Below are 17,252 nucleotides of genomic sequence, written 5' to 3'. Positions count from 1 at the left end.
CAAACCGACACTATTTTTACGTCTCTTGATTAAAAAAAAAACAATAATTTACGACGACTTTCAGAAAAACGGGTGTGAAAATAGGTTCGTAGATGTTGGCGGGCCGCACGAGACGCAATATTGGGCTTGTGGGCCTTGGCCCAAGCCCAAAGCCCACTAAGCTAACCCTAATATTTAAAGGTAGTGAAACCCTACACACCCTTTATATTCAGCCGCTACTATCAATTTTGTCTCAAAAAACTCCTCTGCAACCTTATCTCCTAATCCTTAACATCTTCTCAAAACAAGAAAATATGCACACAAATAAAAGAACAGACTTCAACTCCCTCATCCGCTCTCCCTCTCGATTCTACTGCACCCACATAAAAATCAGAGCATCTCCTTCCCTCTCAAACACACATACTCAGCCAAAGACCCTGTCTCCTCTCTCGTGAAGAACCGGCAACCAGAACTTCCGGCCGGCTGCCGGTCAGCTCGTGTTTCCGGCAAGCCTCTCCGACAACCACTCACACCACCACCTTTGTTCCCTTGTGTTCCTGCGACTAGGTCGGAGAGAGAGAGAGAGAGACGCGGAGAGAGAGAGAGAGAGAGAGAGACGATGTCGGAGGAGCCTGAAGACATCGCCGAATAACTCGCCGGAGAAGGACCAGACGATGCCGAAGTTTCACGTCAGAACTTGACCCAAATCGTTTCTCGGTACACCTTCTCCTCGTAATTCATTTTGTTTCTCTTTGTTATTTTTGTTCTTTTATAGATATATATATACACACTATTGATTCTTTTTAAAGCAAGGACCAAGCAAAAATTACAGTGGGGTTTCTTTGAATATGTACGTTGTCGATTTTGTTTTGTGTAGTCGCTGTTATGTTTGAAAACAAAGAAGATGAACTGTAAATGAAAAATAAACATGCCCAAAACAAAAGAAATTATAGACGGTCAACATGAGAAATCAGTCAACATGAGAAATTTTGTTGTTTTGTCGTGATGCACAATAAATGTGCATGCACCTTTAATTAACTTTCACCAATATCCACTTTTAGTCCCTTGAGTTTTCAAAGTTATTTTTAAATATCTTTTCTTTTATTGTAAATTTAACCCTCCAACTTTCAGCTTTAATTATTCTAAACTCTCGGTTCCTCGTGACTACTATAATAAAAGTTATTGTTCCGAAATTAGTATGTACAGGAAGCTATTCAAAACAAATTATGTGTTGCTAAGCTAGTTAATGAAATATGGGTTTATTTTTAAGTTTCATTTTTTTTATTTTATTCAAATTTTATAATAACGTTAATAGTTAGTAAATCACTAATTTCCCTTTTAACGTTGAAGGTTAAAAATGTAATAAATTATAATATCTAATTTATTTAACTTATAAATAATAAATATTAGGATTATTTATTTAACCTACAACCGTTAATGTGTTCATTATGTATTATTTTAATTTAGGATAATCATTTCGTTCTTTTGGAATTCTCCTTCTTTACTCGTGCGTTATTTCAAGAAATCGCAACGCAACCAATGTGAGCATACTCGATCCCTTTTTACGCTTTATTACCTTTGGGATGCAATACATGTACTTTGAATCAAATACACATACATGCTAGAATTTTATACAAATAATCTCTATATATGCTCATACGTGTTATACATGCAAACATACGTGTTATACTTGCAATCATACGTGTTTAAATTCATATGCTTATACTTAGTTATTGCCATGAAAAAATCTGTTTAAAATATTTTTATACTTATACTCAAACTTGTATGCTCGCCAATACTATTTGTATTGATCTATGCTTTAACATGTATTGCAGGATTTGGATCATACAAGGAATCTAGTAGGGTTGCCTAAAAACGCATTAGACTCTAATACTTGTACTGTACTTTATTTTCAAACATGTTGTATTCTGTTTCCAATACTTGTAACAATTAACTATCAATGAAATGAAATTTAATTAGTTGAATACTTATTGTGCATTATTTATTTTAATCTTGTGGTATTCTAGTTCAAACCGTGTAAAATGTATTTATTAAATACTTGACACAAGATAGCGTTATGAAGTCTCGAGCAATCTACACACTTCGTCTCATCCCGATGTTTCCGCCATCGGTTGGGGTGTGACAAATCTGCTTCGGGCTTGCTTCTATCCCCCTGTTAGTCACCATGTACCCTAGAAACTTTCCTGCCCCCACTCCAAAGTGGCATTTAGCAGGATTCAATTTCATGTTGTACTGGTCCAGGATATCAAATGCTCCCTTAATATCTTGAAGGTGATCCTCAGCCTTCTTGGATTTTACTACCATATCGTCGATGTATACTTCCATGGTATCCCCCATTTTGTCTTTAAACATCATGTTCACCAGCCTTTGGTATGTTGCACCTGCATTTTTCAATCCAAAAGGCATAGCAGTATAACAGTAAATACCTGTGGGTGTCATGAAAGCAGTATCCTTCTGATCAGAGAGTTCCATTTGGATTTGCTGAAATCCTGAAGAGGCATCCATGAAGGTTAACATCTCATGGCCAGCGGTAGCATCCACCATTGTATCAATGTGAGGTAGAGGAAACGGGTCTTTGGGACAAGCTTTGTTCAAGTCTGTGTAATCCACACACACTCTTCATTTCCCGTTTTTCTTTTGCACCACAACTACATTTGCCAGCCATTTAGGAAACTTCACTTCCCTAATCATTTTGCTTTTTAGTAGTCTTTCAACTTCCTCTTGGATGATCACATTTCGTTCTGGAGCAAATTTCCTTCTTTTCTGCTGGACAGGCTTAAATGATCTGTCAATGCCAAGCTTATGTGTTATAATATCCTTGGACATGCCTGTCATATCCTCATGTTTCCATGCGAATGTCGACATCCTGCATTTTAAAAAGTTAGTCAATCGATTTTCAATATCCTGAGGGATATTGGTTCCTACGAGCACCGAGATATCTGGATTATCCTGATCTAGGATGATTTTCTTTACATCCTGCTCTGAAGCCTCAACGATATCCTGGGCCCGCATCTTTACGTGCTATGTTGCATTAGGCTTGGTTGAGGATTTCATCGAGGATGAGTAACACTCCTTTGCCTCCTGCTGATCACTATCTACCTTGACAACCCCCCAAGGTGTAGGGATCTTGATGCATTGATGATAGGTTGACGGTGTCACACCCTGGCTTTGCGGAAGCGTGGTTAATTTGGCGTGACTTCTTAATACCATAGCTTAACCATAACAAAGCTATATGAAATAAAACCATGCAAGATCATCCATTTAATTTAGTTTTAAAAACCAAATACAACAACATTATATCAAAGGAAACACATCCTAACGACATAAACATTGTTCAACAAACACAAACATCAACATAACATAAACACAGTTTAAGGACTGTGACTTGTCCAGGAAAGAGTCACATTCCCTAAACCCGGATGATCTCGTAACAAGTGCAGCGGGAAAACGTGTCATACCGCGCCAGATCCTTTAGTTTCCTGAAATACATGTAAGTTGAAAAATCAACAATAATGTTGAGCGAGTTCATCGAGTTCATGTGTAAGTGAGTAAATAAACCTTTGTAAGTATAAAAATCCTGGTATGTAGCAAATAAGGGAATTGAGATCACCAATGGTTTGCAAGGCCATTGATATGTGTGAAGTGCAAATAGGGAGACTCAAAGCTAGCAGATTTATGCGTTGGGCACAAAGTCACCCCGAGGTCCGTTTCTAGTTTGGCCTGGGGCTGGGCTCGCTACACCCAGATAGATCTACCGCTCCTGTCCCTCGGTCCTACCATGAGGACTAATGGCCTCATGTTGCTCCTACCCACTCACATGATCTAAGTAGTAAACTTCCTTACGCTAACCATACCATGTAATAAGTACTTGTAATCATAGTAACATGTATTTCACCCCCGCAGTTTAAAAACTGAAAACAGTTAAGAGAAAAGGGGGACATGAACTCACTGTGGTGCGTCTCTACCAATTATACCTCCAAATCAAGCAGCTGTGCGACGACCTACATGTACTAATTCTATTAGACGGACGGCCGTGCCTTAGCTTCACGGTTTAAGTTTTTGGGAAATAGTTAGACAACTATTTCGTGTTTTCATTTCGTAAATACTTGGTAGTTATTCTCCTTCCCAAGGATGGGGGATGTAATACATGTGCGTTTGTATATCTTTGAAATATATTATTAAGTCTCACTTAATATATATTTATTTCTAACTCCAAAATATAATTATTTTTCTCAAAAATATTATATTTTAACACATATGATTTTCCCAAAATAATACTTTGTCAAATTTACGTGTTCATAAATATTTCTTTAACGATCGACTGGTAATAATAATTACCGGTGTAACTTATATATTTATGGTGAAAGTGTTCGTATTATTTTGGATTCGTTAACATTCGATAATATTATTTTTACCCTAAAAATAATATTTATGTATCTTCACAAATAATTGACAAGTAACGTTGTGAAAAATATATTTACTAAATATATATTTATCACGTTTAATTTTGTGAAAATCCCACCTCAGATATTTTGTAAATAAAGTCGTGACGAAACTTATGTTTTGAAAACATGTCGAAAAAGTATTTCTAACACTTATAGTGAAAATATTTCTAAGTGGTAGGTTTTTGGAAAAATTTCGCCAGAGTTTCCTCTGTAACTGGAGGTGGCCACGCTTTCAAGCGTATCATTTTCTTTTATAAATCAACCCAACAATCTTTTTATTCAACCAAAACAACGTCCAAAACAACAAACTAGTAAATAAATATGTAAGTTGCATAAATTACATGAACTTGTGATTTACTCAAAAATATGAAGTAAATCCCATGATATTTAGTGGATCTTTATATAAAGCAATCCGATTTCGTAAAAACCTCGTTTTTAGAGAAATTCCGTCTTTACAACTTCTCGTCATCTTTGACAAAAATAGTTATTTTGTCGAAGCTTTGTGCTACACAAGTGTTTACACACTTGTGTGTTCTAAAAATCATTCTTGTTAGTGTAAGATCCGTTTTTAGAAAACATAATTTCTTTGATACTTGGTTCTTTGAAAATACCGCTTGTAGATACGAAGATCTACTAGTTTTAAACACTATTTCACAAGCAAAATCGCCTTTACACAAGTTCATGATTCGTGTGTGGTAGAGTTTCATCCTTTAACCCTTGTTACATCTAAAACAACTCTATGTCATGATCTATGATCATGACCAACCCGGGTTAAACGATGATCCGAGCTACCACAACATAGATCGGGTCCAAACAACTACACAAATCAAATACTACAAGATTTACACAACAAATAAGCTTTTAACCATCATTACTTGCATTTTTAGTGGACTTTTATGTGTCATCTTGTAAGATTACGAGTTTTAACCATTACATATCATTTTAACCACTTCAAAATAGTTCGAGAGGGTGATTATAGTAACTTACCACTAGCTCGAGGCTAGGGAAGAATCTAGACGTCAAATGAGAGGATAAAAGCAATAGAGTGAGGTCCTTCGCCTTCCGAATGCACCAAGACTCCTTATACGTGATCCTTAACGCTTGTGTGTTCTTGAAATGAGGTGATCAAAACCGAAAAATGGTTGTGTGTGAGGGGATGTCTTCGGCCGAGAGCTCCAAGGAAGGGTGAGGGAGTGTTGTCTTGAGTTGTGAGTGGTGGAATGTTATGGTGTGCACAAGGGTGATCTTATAGGCAACTACAAGCTTAATACCCAAAGGACTTCATGTTCTCTAGATATGGGACCAAAGAAAATAAAATAATCAAATGTTGTACCATGGGGGTCACAAAGTGACCGAAATCGGCCAAGGGGGGGGGGTCTCTAGTTCAAATCCAACCAAACACTAAGTATGTAGTTAGGTTAGATTAGTTAAGTTAGGTGATTAACCCGGTTAGTAGTGTGTTGTGCATTACAGTGGGTGTTAGGGTATTCAGGGACCCTAACTGGCTCAGAAAAAGATAAATAATGTTATTAACAATACTTTCATGTTCCGGGTAAAGTCCGGTTGTTCGGTTGGATAGTAATCCGTTAAAGTGTTAAACAAAGCTTTAAAGTGTCGTTAATACCATTTTTAGTGACACAACTTATTCCCGACACTTTGGAAAGTGTCTAGTAATATTTTTCTCTTGTTTTGGCACTTTATTAGTTAGCTAAAAGCTGAATTGTTTATTAAAGTGCTGAGTTTTGTGCTTAGTGTACGTTTTAGGCACATCCAGTCATTGTAACTTATTCCTAGAGACGCAGTTCTACAACCCTTGTATCTTCACACTCACTATTGGTGTAGTAATCATTTCTGGCTCGTACAGGACTTAGAGGCAGTGTCTGCCTGATGCTGGTTTTATCAGCATGTTCAATAGGTTACCCGTTTATAGTGCTACTGTGCTTTTGTGCATCATGTTTGTCACTAAGGTTCAGCATGTAAATAATGTAGTGACAGCAAATAGAGTATGATGCAAGTATGTACATGTATCAACATTCAGGTAGCATTTTATCCACAATTTCAGATAAGCACAGTAATTAAGCAGTAATTAATCATTAATTAAGTCGTACGGATACCTGGTTTAGTGAGGGTTGTCACATTCTCCCCCCGTTAGAAAAATTTCGTCCCGAAATTTTAAGTTCTGCTTCTAGATGCAGGGTTCTTGAGAAATAAGTGGGGGTATTTTTCTTTCATCCGGTCCTCACGCTCCCAGGTGAATTCAGGACCATGTCTGGCATTCCAACGAACTTTGACGAGCTTGACACAGCTGCGACGGGTCTTGTTCACTTTCCAATCCGTAACCTCAACAGGTTCTTCAACGAAGTGGAGCGTGTCGTCAACATGAATTTCGTCGGTAGGAATGACAACGGTATCTTGCGTCGGACTCTTCCTCAAATTGGATACATGAAATGTATCGTGAACACCATTTAGTTCAGCAGGTAAGTCCAGCTTGTATGCTACTAGCCCAATTCTCTCCAAAATTCTGAACGGACCAATATACCGCGGGTTCAACTTTCCACGCTTCCCGAAGCGTGCCACACCCTTCCAGGGTGATACTTTCAACAAAACCATATCACCTACCTCAAACTCTAGAGGTTTCCTTTTTCGATCCGCATAGGCTTTCTGACGGTCACGAGCCGTACTGATGCGATCTCGGATCTGTGCAATCTTATCTGTGGTTTCCTGGACCACATCAGGACCAACCAACTGTCTATCACCTGCGTCAGACCAACAAAGCGGTGACCTGCACTTGCGTCCATATAAAGCTTCAAATGGCGCGGCACCAATACTGGTGTGGTAGCTGTTGTTGTATGAAAATTCGACCAAAGGCAAATGCTTATCCCAGCTACCGCCCAAATCCATAACACACGCTCTCAGCATGTCTTCCAAAGTCTGTATCGTTCGTTCGCTTTGACCGTCGGTCTGCGGGTGAAACGCGATGCTCATATTCAATTGCGAGCCAAAAGCTTCTTGGAAGGATTGCCAAATCCTTGATACGAACCTTACGTCTCTGCGTGAAATGATTGAGAGAGGTACTCCATGACGCGTAACGATCTCTCTCATGTAAATTTCGGCCAACTTGCTCGTATTATCCTTCTCTCTGATAGGTAAGATGTGCGCTGACTTCGTTAATCGGTCCACTATTACCCAAATAGTGTCATGGCCTCTTGGCGTTCTTGGCAACTTCGTAACAAAATCCATTGAGATTTGTTCCCATTTCCACTTGGGAATCTCTGGTTGTTGCAGAAGTCTTGAAGGCTTCTGGTATTCCGCTTTAACCTTAGCGCATGTTAAACACTTGCTCACATAAACAGCAACACCGCCTTTCATCCTAGGCCACCAATAATAATCTTTAAGGTCTTGGTACATCTTATCCGCTCCAGGGTGGATAGAGTACCGCGATTTGTGAGCTTCATCGAAAATAACTTTCCTTAAACCACCAAACAGAGGAACCCAAATCCTTTTCTCAAAACATAATGTTCCCTCCTTGTTTGGCACTAATAACTTCTCCATCCCACGGAGATATTCTTCTTCAAGGTTTCTTTCCTTGAGAGCTTCTTTTTGCGCGACACGGATGCGCAAGGAAAGATCGGTTTGAATAATCATTTCTAAAGCCCTAAACCTTATGGGCTTGATCCTCTCCTTTCGACTTAGGGCATCGGCGACCACATTCGCCTTCCCTGGGTGATACTTTATCTCGCAGTCGTAGTCATTCAACAACTCTACCCATCGTCTTTGCCTCATATTCAGCTCCTTCTGGTTGAATATGTGCTGTAGGCTCTTATGATCTATAAAAATTGTACACTTCGTACCATAAAGGTAGTGTCTCCAGATCTTTAAAGCAAAAACCACTGCGCCTAGTTCCAAGTCATGTGTGGTATAGTTCTTTTCGTGCACTTTCAGCTGGCGTGACGCGTAAGCAATAACCTTTTGGCGTTGCATCAACACACAACCCAATCCTTGATGTGAGGCGTCACAGTATATCACGAAATCATCAGTACCTTCCGGTAATGCTAAGATTGGCGCATTACAAAGCTTATCCTTCAATATCTGGAACGCTTCTTCCTGTTTGATTCCCCAATCAAACTTCTTATCCTTCTGGGTGAGGAGCGTCAATGGTTGAGCGATTTTTGAAAAATCCTCAATGAATCTCCGATAATACCCAGCCAAACCCAAGAATTGTCGAATCTCGGTTGGCGTCTTTGGCGTTTCCCAAATCTTGATCGCTTCGATCTTGGTTGGATCCACGTGGATTCCATTGCCATTCACCACGTGCCCAAGGAATTGTACTTCTCGTAGCCAAAACTCGCACTTAGAGAACTTGGCGTACAACTGCTCTTTCTTCAGCAGCTCCAAAATAGCTCTTAGGTGCTGTTCGTGCTCAGCCTTCGTCTTTGAATAAATCAAGATGTCATCGATAAACACAATCACGAACTTATCCAAGTACGGCTTGCAAACTCTATTCATCAAATCCATGAACACTGCAGGTGCGTTTGTTAACCCAAACGGCATAACTAGGAACTCGTAGTATCCATAACGAGTTCTGAAGGCTGTTTTCGGGATACTCTCCTCTTGTATCCTTAACTGATGGTATCCAGATCGAAGATCGATCTTTGAATAAAAGCTTGAACCTTGCAGTTGGTCAAACAGATCATCAATCCTTGGCAGAGGGTATCTATTCTTGATCGTCAACTTGTTCAACTCTCTGTAGTCAATGCACAAACGGAAACTACCGTCCTTTTTCTTGATAAACAAAACTGGAGCTCCCCAAGGCGAGAAGCTTGGTCGGATAAATCCCTTCTCTAACAACTCTTGAAGTTGTGTCGACAGTTCTTGCATCTTAGACGGAGCAAGTCTATAGGGTGCCTTAGCCACAGGTGCGACGCCTGGAACTAAGTCGATGCGAAACTCTACTTGCCTCAGAGGCGGCAATCCATGTAAGTCTTCTGGGAAGACTTCTGGATATTCCCTCATGACAGGGGTGTCTTCGATCCTGGGTTCTGCAGCTTTCTTATCCACGATGTGTGCCAGGAAGGCAGCACATCCCTTCTGTAAACACTTTCGCGCTTTGAGGCAGCTGATAATCCTTAACGGCGTATCACGCTTCTCTCCGTGAACCACAATTGTTTCGCCATCTTCGGTTGGGATACGAACGACCTTCTCATGACAAACTATCTCAGCCTTGTTGCCTGATAACCAATCCATTCCTATCACCACGTCGAAGCTTCCCAACTGGACTGGTAGTAGATCCAGAGCAAACTCACGCTCTCCTAATTCGATCACACATGGCTTCTACTAACTTTCCATTGGCCAATTCGATCGAGTACGGAATATCTAACTTACTAGCGGCTAACCCAAGCATATTCTTAAACTCTAACGACACGAAGCTATAATCGGCGCTAGTATCAAATAAAACGGATGCATAGCGTTGGTTTACAGGGAACGTACCAGTAACGACATTGGGATCCTGGCGCGCTTCCCTTGCTTCAATATTAAACACTCTTCCACGGGCTTGGTTCAACCCTGGGCAGTTCCTCTTGTAGTGCCCAAGATCACCACAGTTGAAGCATCCGGATCTCTGCCCGTTTCCACCCGCTTGATTATTCCTTTGATTACGATTCACAGCGCCCGCTTGATTAGCATTGTTGGCTCTATTCCCATTACCTCCATTGTTTCCTTGTGGGCGATTTCCATTCCCGCCCCGGTTATTATTTCTGTTTCCAAATCCTCCTTGGCCTCCCTGGCCAACAATGGCCCAACAAGCATCCTTCAAGTGGCCAGGTTTTCCACAAGCTTCGCATACTTTCACAGTACAATGGCCAGAATGGTGGCGTTGGCAGGTATTACACTTGGGCTGGGTGCCCATGTATCCTTCCCCTTTCTTTCCACTACCAGCTGTAACTTGAGCTGGCGTGCTTGTTTCTCCTTTCTTAACCACTCCGCCGGTGCCTTGCTTGAAGTTCGAGAACTTCCGCTTGTTACCTCCTGATGACTCGACGTGAGTCTCTTTCTTCTTTGGCTCAGTTTAATCAAACTTGTTCAGGCGAATAGCTTCCTCTGTGAGAGCCACGCTCAAATCAATCGCCTCAGTAATAGTCGCAGGCTTGGAGGAGGTCACCATACTTATGATTTGAGGAGCTAATCCCCAAATAAAACGTTCAATCCTTTTGAACTCTGGAGTGACCATGTAGGGTACCACATGTGACAGGTCGTGGAACCTCTGAACGTATTCTGCGATCTTTGAACCTTCCATCTTTAAATGCCAGAATTCAGTTTCCAATCGTTGGATTTCCGCGCGGGAACAATACTTTTTGCGCATAAGTTCCTTCAATTCGGTCCAGGTTAGCGCGTAGGCAGCAGCTTCACCAAGTGTCTGTACTTGCAAATTCCACCAGGATAGGGCTCCATCCAAGAATAGCCCAGAGATATAGGTGACTTGCTGGTCTAGTGCGCATTGCTCATGCGAAGAACAGATTCAGTTTTCTCAGCCCAACAAACAAAGGCGATAGCACCTCCTGTGCCATCAAAGTTGACCGGCTTGCAGTCTAGAAACTGCTTGTAGGTGCACCCATGAGGCGGGTTGTTGTTGTTGCCAGTATTGCCAGAGTTGCTTCCGCTAGTCCCTCCTTGAGAGGCGGCGTATTATGCGATGGCAGCAGCGATGATTTGCTGGAGTTCTGCCTGATTGGTAGTCATTTGCGGTTGTTGAAGTCTCGGCGGCATCTTCTAAAAGATGGGTTTACGTCGGTCAGGGCGTAGTAAAGCGTACGTATATAATGATAGTAATAGCACATAACATCTCATGTTTCAATTATATAAATCACACAACATCCCATGTCATAAAGATATAAATAATCAATCAAACATCAAATATGATGAGAATACTGCGATTGCCATATATCGAGACCACATAGTAAGTGTAGAAGTACATCACAGTGTCATACAACATCAACCGACTAAGGGCTACATCACCCCAGTCCAAAAACTAAATCAAATCAGTGCCAAAACAACAAATACATGTCAACAAAAGTCAGAATCAAATGTAGTCTCCAAAAATGTTGTGCAGTCAAAAGCAATCGCCATCTTCTCACCAGCGTCTACCCATATGGTACTGAGGAGCTCTACACGGATGGTGGTGGAGGAGGGGGAAAGTGAGTGTAAAACAAACGACGCAACTGGAGCCAGTCCTCCTCCATGGCTCTCTGGGTACGCAAGAAAGAGGGAACCTGCTGCTCTAATGCAAAGAGGCGTGCAGCATAGTCTGGTGGTAAAGGTCGAGAGGGCTGCAAAGGAGAGTGGGTCTGACCCTGGCACTGACACGGCGGCTGAGCTCTCTCGAGCTCCTGAATGCGCCGCGTGTGTGCCTCGTGCTGGGCAACAAAAGACATCAAAACATCCTCAATGGAGTATCCCATGTGGAAGGGATGGTAAGGGTCGGTCGGTGGCATGACAGGTGGTGATGACCAAAGAAACGGCTCCCTGGCTGAATCAAAAGGTGCCACGTGAAATGGAGAAACAGGGGGAAAAGTTGACGGTGGTATAGCAGGGATAGATACCGGTACATGCCCAAAAGGGTGAGCCGAAGAACCCTCTCCAGGTCTAGCTGGAGGTGTAAACTGAGGAAATGAAAAGGAGGTATCAACGTGACGGGTATCAGTGATCTGAGGGGGAATAGGTGGAACCTCGTCATCAGCAGGAATCCACCCATGCTGGGCATGCTCATCTCGTGGGTCCATCTGTGCCTAAAAAAGTGCATGATCAAACTGAAGTGGCATAGGATCATGGTGGGGTGCAACAAGAGGGTCAACAGGTGCATCAACAATAAGTGGGGGATCAACATGATCAGCAGCAACGACATGATCGCCCTCCAACAACGGAGCATCCACAGGGTGATCATCTAAAGGTGGGTCAGCAATCACAGGCTCAATAAAGGGTGCGCCAACATGAACTGGGTCATGCTCAAACACAAGGTCTAGAGCGGCTACCTGCTCAGGGGCCATGGCAGGCTCGGGATCATCAAAGGCCATCTCAAAATCAAACTCAGGGTCGATGGGATCAACGGGGTCTACTGGGTCGACTGGATCCTCCATAGGCTGATCCATAGGTATAAACTCTATATCCTGATCCGGGTCGAATCCTGGGGGAAAAACAGGATCGGAATCCTCCACATCATCGTGGTCGAAGGCAAAGCTAGGAACATTGGCAACAGAGGACGCTCTATCTGGGTCTGATCCGTGTGAAAAGTGCTGCGCACTCTGAGTGTGTGAAGGTGCGGAGGCCACAGACTCGAAAGAGTCTGGGACCGGAGAGTGAGCAGGTGACTCCTCGGCAGGAGCATCTGCGATCATCAAGAGATCACCAGCAGCAAGAAGGGCCTCTCCCTGAACCTCATCCTCTATGGGCTCATCATCAAACAGATCGACGTTGCCATCATCGTCGGCGTCGAGAAGCAAATCGTAAGCAGGATATGAAGCAAGTGGTATGGGAGCAGGGATCTCCACTAACGGTAGGTCCCCGGCCAAAGTGCCATCAGCGAGCTCATCAGCACCATCAGGTAATGCAAAGGGCTGAAAGTCATCCTCGTCTGTGCTAGTAACGTCGGATGTCTGAACCTCGCGCTCTGAAGACTCTAGGTCATCTGATACTATAGGTCTAGGGCCTGTGGTGTCAGAATCACCAGTGCCGGTCGAGTCCATGTGTCTGTAACATAAACATAAATATGCACAAATAATCAGTCATACAATCAGGTAAACACATTAGTCACCAAGTAAGCAATCAAATAATTCTCCTAGTCCCACTAGCCTCCCAGTCTCCTAGACTGATTCTCCTAGTCCCACTAGCCAAATTCTCCCAGCCTCTAAGACTGCTTTATCATCTACCTCGATCTCTTAGATCGAGCCTCAGCCTCCAAGACCGAGCCTCAGCCTCCAAGACTGAGCCTCAGCCTCCAAGACTGAGCCTGCTCTTCCTAGCCTTACTAGCCATCTACCTCGATCTCTTAGATCGAGCCTCGGCCTCCAAGACCGAGCCTCAGCCTCCAAGACTGAGCCTAAAAAAAAATAAATAAAATGTGCTCAACATTTGTTTGTAAAAACGTTTTGGATCTGGACTTAAGTGGTATGCAATAAAAATGTTTTCGTGAGAGCCCTAGTGATCATAGCCTAGACTCGAGAAGGAATCCTAGTTCGCTATGATCAGAGCTCTGATACCAAGCTGTCACACCCTGGCTTTGTGGAAGCGTGGTTAATTTGGCGTGACTTCTTAATACCATAGCTTAACCATAACAAAGCTATATGAAATAAAACCATGCAAGATCATCCATTTAATTTAGTTTTAAAAACCAAATACAACAACATTGTATCAACGGAAACACATCCTAATGACATAAACATTGTTCAACAAACACAAACATCAACATAACATAAACACAGTTTAAGGACTGTGACTTGTCCAGGAAAGAGTCACATTCCCTAAACCCGGATGACCTCGTAACAAGTGCAGCGGGAAAACGTGTCATACCGCGCCAGATCCTTTAGTTTCCTGAAATACATGTAAGTTGAAAAATCAACAATAATGTTGAGCGAGTTCATGTGTAAGTGAGTAAATAAACCTTTGTAAGGATAAAAATCCTGGTATGTAGCAAATAAGGGAATTGAGATCACCAATGGTTTGCAAGGCCATTGATATGTGTGAAGTGCAAGTAGGGAGACTCAAACCTAGCAGATTTATGCGTCGGGCACAAACTCACCCCGAGGTCCGTTTCTAGTTTGGCCTGGGGCTGGGCTCGCTACACCCAGATAGATCTACCGCTCCTGTCCCTCGGTCCTACCATGAGGACTAATGGCCTCATGTTGCTCCTACCCACTCACATGATCTAAGTAGTAAACCTCCTTACGCTAACCATACCATGTAATAAGTACTTGTAATCATAGTAACATGTATTTCACCCCCGCAGTTTAAAAACTGAAAACAGTTAAGAGAAAAGGGGGACATGAACTCATTGTGGTGCGTCTCTACCAAGTATACCTCCAAATCAAGCAGCTGTGTGACGACCTACATGTACTAATTCTATTAGACGGACGGCCGTGCCTTAGCTTCACGGTTTAAGTTTTTGGGAAATAGTTAGACAACTATTTCGTGTTTTCATTTGTAAATACTTGGTAGTTATTCTCCTTCCCAAGGATGGGGGATGTAATACATGTGCGTTCGTATATCTTTGAAATATATTATTAAGTCTCACTTAATATATATTTATTTCTAACTCCAAAATATAATTATTTTTCTCAGAAATATTATATTTTAACACATATGATTTTCCCAAAATAATACTTTGTCAAATTTACGCGTTCATAAATATTTCTTTAAATTGCGTAAGTTATGTTTTAATGATCGAGTGGTAATAATAATTACCGGTGTAACTTATATATTTATCGTGAAAGTGTTCGTATTATTTTGGATTCGTTAACATTCGATAATATTATTTTTACCCTAAAAATAATATTTATGTATCTTCACAAATAATTGACAAGTAACGTTGTGAAAAATATATTTACTAAATATATATTTATCACGTTTAATTTTGTGAAAATCCCACCTCCGATATTTTGTAAATAAAGTCGTGGCGAAACTTATGTTTTGAAAACATGTCGAAAAAAGTATTTCTAACACTTATAGTGAAAATATTTCTAAGTGGTAGGTTTTTGGAAAAATTTCGCCAGAGTTTCCTCTGTAACTGGAGGTGGCCACGCTTTCAAGCGTATCATTTTCTTTTATAAATCAACCCAACAATCTTTTTATTCAACCAAAAGAACGTCCAAAACAACAAACTAGTAAATAAATATGTAAGTGGCATAAATTACATGAACTTGTGATTTACTCAAAAATATGAAGTAAATCCCATGATATTTAGTGGATCTTTATATAAAGCAATCCGATTTCGTAAAAACCTCGTTTTTAGAGAAATTCCGTCTTTACAACTTCTCGTCATCTTTGACAAGAATAGTTATTTTGTCGAAACTTTGTGCTACACAAGTGTTTACACACTTGTGTGTTCTAAAAATCATTCTTGTTAGTGTAAGATCCGTTTTTAGAAAACATAATTTCTTTGATACTTGGTTCTTTGAAAATATCGCTTGTAGATACGTAGATCTACTAGTTTTAAACATTATTTCACAAGCAAAATCGCCTTTACACAAGTTCATGATTCGTGTGTGGTAGAATTTCATCCTTTAACCCTTGTTACATCTAAAACAACATAGATCGGGTCCAAACAACTACACAAATCAAATACTACAAGATTTACACAACAAATAAGCTTTTAACCATCATTACTTGCATTTTTAGTGGACTTTTATGTGTCATCTTGTAAGATTACGAGTTTTAACCATTACATATCATTTTGACCACTTCAAAATAGTTCGAGAGGGTGATTATAGTAACTTACCACTAGCTCGAGGCTAGGGAAGAATCTAGACGTAAAATGAGAGGATAAAAGCAATAGAGTGAGGTCCATCGCCTTCCGAATGCACCAAGACTCCTTATACGTGATCCTTAACGCTTGTGTGTTCTTGAAATGAGGTGATCAAAACCGAAAAATGGTTGTGTGTGGGGGGATGTCTTCGGCCGAGAGCTCCAAGGAAGGGAGAGGGAGTGTTGTCTTGAGTTGTGAGTGGTGGAATGTTATGGTGTGCACAAGGGTGATCTTATAGGCAATTACAAGCTTAATACCCAAAGGACTTCATGTTCTCTAGATATGGGACCAAAGAAAATAAAATAATCAAATGTTGTACCATGGGGGTCACAAAGTGACCGAAATCAGCCAAGGGGGGGGGGTCTCTAGTTCAAATCCAACCAAACACTAAGTATGTAGTTAGGTTAGATTAGTTAAGTTAGGTGATTAACCCGGTTAGTAGTGTGTTGTGCATTACAGTGGGTGTTAGGGTATTCAGGGACCCTAACTGGCTCAGAAAAAGATAAATAATGTTATTAACAATATTTTCATGTGCCGGGTAAAGTCCGGTTGTTCGGTTGGATAGTAATCCGTTAAAGCGTTAAACATAGCTTTAAAGTGTCGTTAATACCATTTTTAGTGACACAACTTATTCTCGACACTTTGGAAAGTGTCTAGTAATATTTTTCTCTTGTTTTGGCACTTTATTAGTTAGCTAAAAGCTGAATTGTTTATTAAAGTGCCGAGTTTTGTGCTTAGTGTACGTTTTAGGCACATCCAGTCATTGTAACTTATTCCTAGAGACGCAGTTCTACAACCCTTGTATCTTCACACTCACTATTGGTGTAGTAATCATTTCTGGCTCGTACAGGCCTTAGAGGCAGTGTCTGCCTGATGCTGGTTTTATCAGCATGTTCAATAGGTTATCCGTTTATAGTGCTACTGTGCTTTTGTGCATCATGTTTGTCACTAAGGTTCAGCATGTAAATAATGTAGTGACAGCAAATAGAGTATGATGCAAGTATGTACATGTATCAACATTCAGGTAGCATTTTATCCACAATTTCAAGTAAGCACAGTAATTAAGCAGTAATTAATCATTAATTAAGTCGTACGGATACCTGGTTTAGTGAGGGTTGTCACAGACGGCACAACTTTCATGTCATGGATCCATGGCCTACCCAATATGATATTATAGCTGGATAGGGATTCCATCACACAGAAGCGTGGTATTGAGTTGACCCTTTCAACATATACTGGTAATTTTATCTCCCCCACTGTGTTCCTAGCTTCTCCACTGAACCCAACGAGCACGGTGG

This window comes from Helianthus annuus, chromosome 12 (assembly GCF_002127325.2).
Source record: "Helianthus annuus cultivar XRQ/B chromosome 12, HanXRQr2.0-SUNRISE, whole genome shotgun sequence".
Classification (NCBI taxonomy): Eukaryota; Viridiplantae; Streptophyta; class Magnoliopsida; order Asterales; family Asteraceae; genus Helianthus; species Helianthus annuus.
This window is presented reverse-complemented; position numbering follows the sequence as displayed.